The sequence below is a fragment of the Musca autumnalis genome, unplaced genomic scaffold (assembly GCF_047663935.1).
Source record: "Musca autumnalis isolate F117 unplaced genomic scaffold, ASM4766393v1 scaffold_3, whole genome shotgun sequence".
Taxonomy (NCBI): Eukaryota; Metazoa; Arthropoda; class Insecta; order Diptera; family Muscidae; genus Musca; species Musca autumnalis.
In genome coordinates, this window is record NW_027411866.1 from 224649903 (window position 1) to 224662877 (window position 12975).

Below are 12975 nucleotides of genomic sequence, written 5' to 3' on the forward strand. Positions count from 1 at the left end.
ACTTGGGGTCTAAAACCATTATTTCGATGAGACACATTTTGCCCGTATGAAAGTGTATATACCCTCGTTAGCATAAATGCTGAGGGTATAAAGAAGAATTGTATTGGCCAACAGATGCTACTTTGGCTTAAGTAAGCACTTCAAAAACAAAGCCACAAGTCGTCAAGCAAAAATAACGCTTTACAAAACACTGATACTACTGTGGCGTGTTTGAGAGAAAAATGCATCGAAAGATTTACGGACCAATCTGCGTTGACGGTGGATATCGGCGTGGTTTGAGAGAAAAATTCTTCGAAAGATTTACGGACCAATCTGCGTTGACGGTGAATATCGGCGTGGTATGAACCATAAGCTGTATCTGCTATACAACGACATTAGTATAGATAAAAGTATCGATAATAAGAACGAGCGATGATGAACTCGCTAAAAAGGCGTATAAATTCGGGCCACATGGCGCAAACAAGTGGATGAAGAGTAAGCGTGGTATTCCAGAAAGCGAAGCACTAAACAGATAGAATTGGTGATCTTTTCTTAGTACGGTCTATGGAACAAATGTTCTGTAATGGGCCAGCTAAGTAAGTAAGTGACGGAACTTGGCCTTTGTTTTCATTTGATAGATTACACCTTGAGCTACTTTCTGAATTTTTTTATTGAAAAATATTGCACAGTGTTCTGACAAATGGCCGCCTACGAAATATTATTTTTAATAAAGCAAAATGCGGCGCCCACTGTAGCTCGAAAACGAATAAACCGATCAGCATATGCTTTTGTGGTATCATTAAGAACATAAGCGAAACGGATTTCAAAACTATCAATTTTAAAACAAATTGTGAACTGTTAAAGTTAAAATTTTGATTTTAACTAAAAAAAAATTGATAGTTTTTATACCCTCCACCATATGGAGGGTATAATTAAATTTGTCATTCCGTTTGTAACACATCGAAATATTCATCGGAGACCCTGTAAAGTATATATATTATTGATCAGCATAAAATTCTATGTCGATTTAACAATGTCCGTCTGTCCGTCCGTCCGTCCGTCTGTTGAAATCAAGATACAGCTAGCAATTTTAAAGATAGAGAGTCAATATTTGGTACAGAAGTTTTATTACTTGCAGGATGGTTGGTATTGAAAATAGGAATTATTGGTCCACGTTTTGATATAGCCCCCATAGAACGGTACCTCCCAATTTTCGGTATTTTTAAGGTTTTTGCTTCAATGTCCTACCAAAATGGCTGAAATTTGGTATTTAGTTATCGTTGGGTGTATAAAACTTTTCACCGGAAATTTGTTGGTATAAGTCCACGCATTCATATAGCCCCCATACAACGGTACCTCCCGATATTCGGTATTTTGGAGGTTTTAGCTTCATTATCCCACCAAAATGGCTGAAATTTGGTATTAAGTTATCGTTGGGTATATAGAACTTTCCACCTGAAATTTGTTGGTGTAGGTTCACGCCTTTATATAGCCCCCATACTACGGTACCTCCCTATATTCGGTATTTTGAAGGTTTTAGCTTCATTATCACACCGAAATGACTGAAATTTGGTACTTAGTCTTCGTTGGGGGTATAAAACTTTCCCCTAGAATTTTGTTGTTATGGGTCCATGCCTTCATATTCGGTATTTTGAAGGTTGTGGCCTCAAAATTCCTCCGAAATGGCTAAAATTTGGTATTTCGTTAGGGGTACTCAACTTCGCCCTCTGAATTTGTCGGTATAGTTCCACGTCTATAGCCTTCTTAGAACGGTAACTCCTGATTTTCAGTTTTTTGAAGGTTGTGGCCTCAATATTTCTCCGATATTGCTGAAATTTGGTATTTAGTCCCCATTTGAGGTATAATACTTTCCATATGAAATTTGTCGGTATATGTCCACCCACGCCTTCATATAGCCCCCATAGAACGGTACCTTCCGATTTTTGGTATTTTTAAGGTTGTGGCCACAACAACGCACAAAAATGGCTTAGGTTTGGTATTTAGTCTACGAGTACGTTGGAAGTAAAACCCTTTACGACTGAATTTCGTCGGTATAGGTCGACGTTTCGATATATCCCCTATAGAACGGTACCTACCGATTTTCGTAATTGAGAAGGATGTGACGTCAGCTGATTTTTGTTTGTTGCAACATATTCTATTCTACCTATACTTTAAAATGAGCCAATAAAAAATTTTCGATTTTATAAAATTTGTAAGTGGTCATAACCCTTTAAAGAAGACTTCTTGAAGCTTCTATGAGAATACCGCTGAAGGCATCTTTGTAAAGAACCTTAAGATTTCTACTATTAGGACGAATTTGTAGGGAACCTGTAATAATTCTTTCATGGCCACTTAAAGGGGACGTTTGGAGACTTTTTATGTGTGTTTGTAAAAAAGTAACCAAAACTAGGTATTTCTAGCCCATAGGTTCGAGGACTCTATACAGTGAGAAATATTCTAAACAAATTTTAAATATGTGTATTAATATTCAAATTAAGAACGTCCCAAATATCAACTACCCGTGCAAATAATTGACTACAACTCCCAAATTAATAGCTCTTCTCCAAGTAATCGTTGAAATGATTCTTATAAAAATCTGGTAGCATAATTAAACTGTCATTATTATTGTCACATGTTATCATTTTTTGGCATTTATTGTTTGCTATCACAAAATGACATCTGACAGATATCCACAAACAGAGAATAGACAAAAAAGTTACGGCCTAGCAACTGGTATTAGAACTCTGGATACAAGAGAAACAAATAATATTTTGTTGAAATATGTAATTATTTAATTAGTTTAGACTACACATGTATGTCTTTATGATAATGGGAGAATTTTATGAAATCATATCGAGAATTAAAATTTAAATATCTTTTGTATTTATTTAATCATCACAGGAAACCTTGAGGAAGAAAATTATGTTTTGTTCGTATTTTCTGTTGGTAACAAATAAAGTGTTTGCTGAGGCAATGCGCATGTACAGAACACGTTGTCAGTATAACTTCAAAATGTTGAGGTTGCCAATTCCAAATGTTGTAGACAATCTGTCAAACCTTGCGATGAAAAATGTGGGGAATATGTGGGATCAAATCAAAAGAAGAGGTGTTAATGACAAATGGCAACATGGGGAATGTTTTATGCCCTTAACCAAATATTGCATATACATTTTGATAATGTTAATAAGATACTTAATCCAAATAAAGCCACTAATTCGATCAAAAACTTGACGTTGAGGTACTTCGTAAATGAATATAAAATTTTTCTGATTTTTATGTTCAAAAAGATTTACTTGTACATTTTTTCATATTACAGAAATGTAATTTAAGTTGAACAAATTTAAGTAAAACAGATACGAGATAATGTGGCCTTTTTGTTACTAATTCCTATCCTAAGATATCCTAAGATGTTATTTACCTTAAAACTGAAAATGAAAATGATTTTCTTGCACCAATTTGTTCTTTCCTGTTAAAGATGATAACTAAACACGGCTATTTCAAAGTAAACTGTTCTAAACTTAGCTACCAATGTTCGACATCTATGTTTCATAAAATCAGTCTTTGGTTATTCCGGCCAAGAACCATTTGGATTAAAATAAAAAAGCTTTTATATATGCTTTTGTACAATCATACAAGCCCATTGCATAAAAATATGTGGCTTTAATGGGTGTTGCAAATTCAGCATTATTTTAAATATAAAAGTGCAGCATTGCCATGTAGTTTAGTGGAACGAAGTCATTTCTTTATAGAGTTATATTTTACAGTATATTTATACCCTCAGCATTTATGCTAACGGGGGTATATACACTTTCATACGGGCAAAATGTGCCTCATCGAAATAATGTTTTTAGACCCCAAGTATGTTTGGACGAAATCCGTTTCAGACAATTTGGAGTTGATTTAGCCATGTCCGTCCGTCTGTCTGGAGCGCACTCTCGAATGGATCAACCGATTCGGTATTTTGCCCAAACTTAGTTTAAGTTCGAAGATGGGCTATATCGGTCCACTCCTTCCGGTACCTCCCCCACAAAAGCTCGAACATGTTGTTAAAATTTGTGCGCACTATAACTCATGAAGGAAATAACCGATTTGATCCATACTCAGCTCATCGTGAAATTTCTACTAGACTTATACGAGGTTCTAATATGGACTCAATCGGTTCACTCCTTCGGTTAGTTACATCCCACACAACATTTGGGATAAGTTCCGGTTAGGACCTGGTCCCGAATCGCTTTGATTTTCTTCACTGCCCCCCATACGACGGTACAAGTTTTATCAGGGGCAAGATCCAAAAGGTCCTATGACACCATGGAGCGCAAGATAACTCTCGAACGGATCTGCCGATTCGGTCCAAAATTTGGCCTTCGTAATTTTTTGTCCAAACATAGTTTAAGTTCGAAGATAAGCCATATCAGTTCACTTCTTCTGGTATCCCCCCACAAAAGTTCAAAAATGTTCGGAAAAAATTGTGCGCACGATAACTCTTGAAGGGAGTGACCGATGTAATTCATACTTTGCTCATCCTAATATATCTACCTCGAATATGGACTATATTTGTCTACTCCTTCTGGTACCTCTCACACAAGATTTCGGATAGGTTCACTTTAAGGCCTGCTCTCGCACCACTTTGATTTTTTTTAAAGCGATTTGCATTCGCCACCTCCATTACGACGGTAAATATTTTTCTCAGGGGCAAGTCCATATTTCTTGAGAAAACAGACCGAAAGATGTAAAAAACCCATATGTCACCATATGTGGCGGTCGGAGAGCACGATAAATCTCGAACTGTTCAACCGATTTGGTCCAACATTTGGTATTCGTCATATTATATCCAAACTTAGTTTCATGTGGCAATACTGGTGCACAACTTCAGGTACTTCTCCCCAATATTAAAAAAAAATTCACTAAAATACTAGGACGATATCACCTGAATCTCCCAATAATTTGTTAAAATGTAGTTTAACTTCTAATATAGCCCATATCGGTCCTCCCTAATGGAACCACCCCCCCCACAAAAGTTCAATATTTGTGTCTTAGTGCGGTTAATTCCTAATCCACATTTTTGTCGTCAAGTTCAAATGTCCAAAAAGAGCCACAAAATTCTGAAGAGACCTTAAATACATTCGATCTGTCCATAGGTGAAAGTTTCACTTCACATTGGCTGAGGGTATATATCTGTCGGCAAAGCCGACTGATACTTTTTTTACTTGTTTTCTTATCATCTCAACAACATCTAAAGGTGACGCACTGTATTATAGCTGGCATGACACAAGTCATTAGTTTGGTTGCGGATTTGTAGTTGGTCGGAGGTTAAAACATCTGGTCTGCAGCTTCACCCCAGTGAATGAAAGACTCGCTACAATGCGATTAAAAGCAAAATTCTTCAAATTGAATATATGCCGCCTAGCCAGATGAGGTAAAGACAGCACTAAACCGGCTGAAGAATAATAAGGCAGCACGAGCCGATGGCTTACCAGCCGAGCAGTTCAAAACCGGAAGCGGCTCGCTGATAAAGTGTATTCATCAGCTAGTTAGCTCCATCTGGCAGGACGAACGAGTACCCGACGACAGGAACTTGAACATCCTGTGCCCTGTCCATAAGATATTGTCAGTGATATTATGCGAACGACTAAAGCCTATGGTCAGTGAAATAATTGGACCATACCAACGATGCTTTAGACCTGGCAAATCCACTATTGACCAGATATTTACCCTGCGGCAAATCCTGCGTTCAAAGGTATTCCAAGCCATGTCTGAATTTGGTATCAATGCAAAGCTCATTCGGCTTTGTAGAATGACATTAACTGATACTCGGCCCTCAGTTAAAATAGGAAAGAACTTCTCCGAAGAGTGTGACTTATTCAACATACTGCTGGAAAAGGTTATACGAGATGCGAAGGTCAAAACAAGTGGCACAATATTGCTTATGCCGATGACATTGACATCATAGGTCGATCGGTAAAGGAAGTAACTTATACCTTTGCAAAAGTCGAAAGGGAATCTGCTAAGGTGGGCCTGGCGGTAAACGAAGATGGAGCAAACACGTGGATGAAGAGATGAAAAGGCGCGGAATTCCAGAAAGCGAAGCAGCAAACAGAGAGAATTGGAGATCTTTTCTTAGTTCGGCTTATGGAACAAATGTTCTGTAATGGGCCAGCTATGTAAGTATATTTTTCTTATGAACATTTTAAGGAATATAGCACAGTACAATAGACAATCTGATCAAAATTCTAGCCGAAAATTTAATAAAAACTGTAAAAAATGTATTTAGCAAATATAAAATAAAAATTTATTTTAAATATTACACAGTCTGTCGAAAAATATTTTGGATCCTTTGTCTTTGTTAGCTTAAGTTAGAAAACATGGATCCTAGTTAGCTATATGGCTCGACACCGGAGCTTAGTGTTTAATGTGTTCGCAATTTATCGCTAGCAGCCCATATTGTACCAAAAGCTTGGAAAGTTGGCAGGTTGTCCCGCTACTGAAACCAGCAGATGCGACTTGTGTCAATGTTGTCCTGATTCTGACCACAAACTACACCACGTTTAAGTCTTCCGTTCCTGCCACTGCTATTTGCGATAGAATCAGAAGTTGGAACAAAGTCTTCAAATCTCTAGCCGGGGTGCTGACAGTTTAAGTCCGAATCCATGACCTTAAGGGCTATTGTTACCCGTGCTTCCAGGATTTAGTATCTGATATGACCTCGTAACTAAACGACTACTACAAGTTTGAATGACGTACTTGGATGTATGCAGGGACGTACGCAGGGGGGGGGGGGGGGGCACGGGGGGCCCGGGCCCCCCCCGAAATGGTTTGATCTGACTAGATTTTTTGAGCTACTTTAACATATTTTTACGTTTTTTCTCTAAAATAATTTTTTGTTTTTGAAATTTCAAATGAAAACTTATATTGTTCTGAAGGTTATGTACTGAAAATGTACTTTATTAAGAAGTTGTCTAAGAAATATTTAAACATTTTTTCTTTAAATACTCTTTTTGAGAGAAACTTCCAGTAAAACTGAATTCCTTCTTTTGCCCCAAGTCAGTGTTGTGGAATTCTGTAATGAATATAAAGGCCTTGAGGCTTTAAACTCATTGCGTATTCAAAACGTTTACAAATTCAGTATTGTACGGATTAGAAGTACATGAAAGGAAATGTCTATTGGACAATATGTACGACATATCAAGGTTTCTCTGTCTAGTATATCTCGAAAAACAATTAGAAACTTGTTTTACTGTCTTAATCAAAATTTTGTATTCCTATTTTATATCAACTTATTTCTAAATATTGTGAGAAAGTAATGGAGAAAAATTTATTAATTATTAATTTATTGTTGTGTATCATAAAGTGATAATATCTGCTATAAATAGCATGCACATCTGATTTTTTTCCAATTTGCAATTTGTATTGTATGTCATGGCGCTCTTGAACCAACTTTACGTGAAAGAAGGTTACACCTGTTTTTATTGGTGGTTCATAGATGAGAAAAATAAAAAACAACAAAATCGCCGAAGCGCTTTTTAAATAAATCGCGGTCAAAGTTCACATTTTTTGGGGTTTTTTAGTTTTTTTTTTATGATTTTGCTGTGAAATGGAACTAAAGAAAATTGCAGTGAAAATTCTCTATAATATTGTCCTTTATGATATTTTCGTAGGTTTCATTTCACTGACTGTATCGTCTTAAACTTATATATCTCAAAAATGGTACTACCTAGAAAAAATTACGAATGCCAATCTTGTAGAGAATTTTAGCAGCTATAAGATTTTTTTCTAGTCCCATTTCGATAAGACTTGCCGTTTTCAAACAAATCGCGAAAACTTAAAAACTTTGGCCGTGATTTATTTAAAAATCCCTGCAGCGATTATTTCTTAGTTTTGGATTTTTCTCATCTATGAACATTGCTGTTTCAGAACCCACAGAAATTCCCAGTTGTAAGCTCCTTTCATTTAACGTTGGTTCACGAGCACCGTGATAGTGTACCCTCAGCCGTTAGGCTAATGATAAAAATTTACCTCAGCGAAATAATGATTTGACGAAACCCGCGTCAAACAATTTGGAGTTGATTTATTCCAGTTCATCCGAACAGATCAATAGATTTGGTCCAAATTTTGGATCTCCCAATATTTTATCCAAACTTTAAGTCATATCGGTCCACTCCTTGGACATTTTCCCCGCAAGACTTCAAAAAGTTTCCCTATAATCTTGAGCACAATAACTCTCGAAAGTCCAAATCGATTTTTGTGAGACATAGATTAGGTTTGAATATGGATTATATCGATCAACTCTTTCAGGTTCCTCCAACACAAATTTTCAATTATCCGATTTGACCGAAACTTTGAACGTCCTAAAATTACTTCCTTACGTACATATATCAGGACCAAGAGAGTCAATTCGGGACAACATCTTCGGATACATCCCTCACAAAATTCAACATAAGTGTAGTTAAAGGGCTATTCGAAGAGTCATTGCACATTTTGACCAATGGTACTCCTTGCTGTCTTGTTTACAGTGATATCGTATTTTTCGTGAGTAAGTCCATGGTTATGTCAGGAGTGGTCCAAAAGCTCTAAATCTTACGGCGACTAACTAAATTGACGGCTTGACACCATAACTATCAAAAGGAATGACTTCCAAAATGGACTATATCAGTCGATTCTTTAAGGTATCTTCTGTACAAAAGTGCAAAACATTTGGGCTTTCTTTAAGCCAAATTTTTGAGCACAACATAAGCATTTATCCGCAACGCCAACAATCGTGAAATTGTATACCCCAAATATTATCCATATTATCTGAAACTTCCTGGATATACAATTAATAGAAAAAATTTTTGGCCATGTAGCCCGTATTCGATTCGATATTAAAGTTTCAACTCACACAGGCTGTCACTTTTTAATTGTTTTCCGGAAAACAAAAGTTATGAATTTTCATAAGTTTGCCTCTGCTGTGCCGACAGAAGTGATTGGTCTTTGGAAAGTTTTTAATGTCATCGAGTCCATAAACTTCTAGTCGTACAATTCAGATATTAATAAGTGGCAACAACAACCATTGAGGTATCAGATGGAGTTTTTCGACTTAACCATTTTTTCAGGACTATCAAACAGTACTGCATGTTGGATTCGGAGTCTATGAGTCGTTGATTGTATCGCCCGGCTCTTGATAAAAATGTTTTCTTTTTTAATGTAATTTTCTGAGTTTTTAGTTGGATTTTACGGACTCTATCGCTTTTGGTAAAATAGTAAAGTTTTGGTGTCATTAAAGAAAATTATTTTCTTGCAATAATAAAAAAACTAATTTTAATGGGACTGAAATTAGTGTGTGATATCTGGATATGCACTTTAAAGAAGAAAAGGCTTTCGGGCCGAACTGTTTATATCCTCCAACCACTGTATATCTCTATTTGACATATTCGCGATTGCAATCCCTGTATTCGAAGGTGGATCTATTTTCACCACTTTTTGCTTGGAGGTTCTCCCACAAAAGGATTTCCAAAATCCATTTTACTTACGATATTTTTAAAAATTATGCTAATTGCCTTGAATTATAGAAAATCTTTCGAAAGCTATTTTCTGTGGGATTTAGAACCCAAAATGCCAAATAAGAGGTAATGTAATTGCTTCAATTCCGTTGGAGAATTTGGTTAAACTTCACTTTCAATTCTATACATCCAAGGACTAACATTCCAAATTTCAATCTTGCTTCTAAAATATTGTGATCTCTCTATTGAATGTATATAATTTGTGGCAATATTGCATATACATATATAAAATCAACTAAAAAACCTTTAAAATAGCTCTATGTAACCATACACAACATTTTTAATTTTCATGATTTTTGGTCAAGTTGGGCCCCCCCCGAAATGAAATCCTGCGTACGTCCCTGGATGTATGGATCATCAGAAGGACGCCAGCTGCCAAGGCAATCATGAGTGGTTTTAGCCCAATTAATATCCGAACCATGCAAACGGCTCAATTCGTATTGGGCCCGAATTGATAGCAGGGCTGCACGAAACGATGCCTTTGTTTAACTTCCCTGCTAAACCCACGCATTTGTCTCCTAATTGTTTATGAAAGCAGCCAAACCGAGTTGCAGATCTTGTATTAATCTGGACACATACGAGATATACGAACAAATATATTTACGTTGCTACAACTACAACAACTGGTGAGTATGATAACCCACGAATTGAGAATCCCAATTGGACAAAATAGTGTAGAAATCATATTGCTGGTTCGAAAGTAATAGCTTGTAAAATTGGAGCCAGTTCAAAGATGATGGACAATGTCATTCCATTTTTCAGCTACTTTTTCTGAACACATTTCAGCTTTTATCCGGTTTAGGACCACTACCCGGATCGTGCCGTGATTTTAGTAACTGGTAGCCGTTGTTATCATTACAACATCCCTTAAAAAGTCATATATATTTAGGTCCACTTTTGAATTACAGTTTTTAGTAGCCTATGTTATTACGCTTTAATTTCACAGAACGAAACTATATCCAGTTCCGGGGTGAACTATGTCGGCGTATTTCTTCAGAATCCTCCTTCACGAAAGTTCAACACTTTTGTCCAGTTTAAGGCAAAATTAATCCACATTTATTTATTTATATTTTTTGCTGCCTTAGGAACCTCCAAAAAATCTTTAAAAATCCACGTTTATTGCTACCTTAGGGTCCTCCAAAAACCTTAAAAAATCCACGTTTAGTGCCGCCTAAGGACCCTCTGCAAATCACTAAAAGATCCACATTTATTGCTGCCTTAGGGTCCTCAAAAAATTCTTTAAAAAATCCACCTTTATTGCTGCCTTAGAGTCCTCAAAAAATTTTTAAAAATCAACGTTTATTGCTGCCTTAGGGTCCTTCAAAATTTTTTTAAAAAATCCAAGTTAATTGCTGCCTTAGGGTCCTTAGAAAAATCCACGTTTATTGCTGCCTTAGGGTCCTTCAAAAAATCTTTAAAAATCCACGTTTATTGCTGCCTTAGGGTCCTTCAAAAAATCTTTAAAAATCCACGTTTATTGCTGCCTTAGGGTCCTTCAAAAAATCTTTAAAAATCCACGTTTATTGCTGCCTTAGGGTCCTTCAAAAAATCTTTAAAAATCCACGTTTATTGCTGCCTTAGGGTCCTTCAAAAAATCTTTAAAAATCCACGTTTATTGCTGCTTTAGGGTCCTTCAAAACATTTTTAAAAAAACCACCTTTATTGCTGCCTTAGAGTCCTCAAAAAATCTTAAAAATACCCACGTTTATTGCTGCTTTAGGGTCCTTCAAAAAATCTTTAAAAAATCCACGTTTATTGCTGCCTTAGAGTCCTCAAAAAATCTTTAAAAAATCCACCTTTATTGCTGCCGTAGAGTCCTCAAAAAATCTTAAAAATACCCACGTTTATTGGTGCCTTAGGGTCCTTCAAAAAATCTTTAAAAATCCACGTTTATTGCTGCCTTAGGGTCCTTCAAAAAATCTTTAAAAATCCACGTTTATTGCTGCCTTAGGGTCCTTCAAAAAATCTTTAAAAAATCCACCTTTATTGCTGCCTTAGTGTCCTCAAAAATCTTTAAAAAATCCACCTTTATTGCTGCCGTAGAGTCCTCAAAAAAATCTTAAAAATACCCACGTTTATTGCTGCCTTAGGGTCCTTCAAAAAATCTTTAAAAATCCACGTTTATTGCTGCCTTAGGGTCCTTCAAAAAATCTTTAAAAAATCCACGTTTATTGCTGCCTTAGGGTCCTTCAAAAAATCTTTAAAAAATCAACGTTTATTGCTGCCTTAGGGTCCTTTTAAAAATCTTCGTTTATTGCTTCCTTAGGGTCCTTCAAAAAATCTTTAAAAAATCCACGTTTATTGCTGCCTTAGGGTCCTTCAAAAAATCTTTAAAAAATCTACGTTTATTGCTACCTTAGGGTCCTTCAACAAATCTTTAAAAAATCCACGTTTATTGCTGCCTTAGGGTCCTTCAAAAAATCTTTAAAAATCCACGTTTATTGCTGCCTTAGGGTCCTTCAAAAAATCTTTAAAAATCCACGTTTATTGCTGCCTTAGGGTCCTTCAAAAAATCTTTAAAAATCCACGTTTATTGCTGCCTTAGGGTCCTTCAAAAAATCTTTAAAAATCCACGTTTATTGCTGCCTTAGGGTCCTTCAAAAAATCTTTAAAAATCCACGTTTATTGCTGCTTTAGGGTCCTTCAAAACATTTTTAAAAAAACCACCTTTATTGCTGCCGTAGAGTCCTCAAAAAATCTTAAAAATACCCACGTTTATTGGTGCCTTAGGGTCCTTCAAAAAATCTTTAAAAATCCACGTTTATTGCTGCCTTAGGGTCCTTCAAAAAATCTTTAAAAATCCACGTTTATTGCTGCCTTAGGGTCCTTCAAAAAATCTTTAAAAATCCACGTTTATTGCTGCCTTAGGGTCCTTCAAAAAATCTTTAAAAATCCACGTTTATTGCTGCTTTAGGGTCCTTCAAAACATTTTTAAAAAAACCACCTTTATTGCTGCCTTAGAGTCCTCAAAAAATCTTAAAAATACCCACGTTTATTGCTGCTTTAGGGTCCTTCAAAAAATCTTTAAAAAATCCACGTTTATTGCTGCCTTAGAGTCCTCAAAAAATCTTTAAAAAATCCACCTTTATTGCTGCCGTAGAGTCCTCAAAAAATCTTAAAAATACCCACGTTTATTGGTGCCTTAGGGTCCTTCAAAAAATCTTTAAAAATCCACGTTTATTGCTGCCTTAGGGTCCTTCAAAAAATCTTTAAAAATCCACGTTTATTGCTGCCTTAGGGTCCTTCAAAAAATCTTTAAAAAATCCACCTTTATTGCTGCCTTAGTGTCCTCAAAAATCTTTAAAAAATCCACCTTTATTGCTGCCGTAGAGTCCTCAAAAAAATCTTCAAAATACCCACGTTTATTGCTGCCTTAGGGTCCTTCAAAAAATCTTTAAAAATCCACGTTTATTGCTGCCTTAGGGTCCTTCAAAAAATCTTTAAAAAATCCACGTTTATT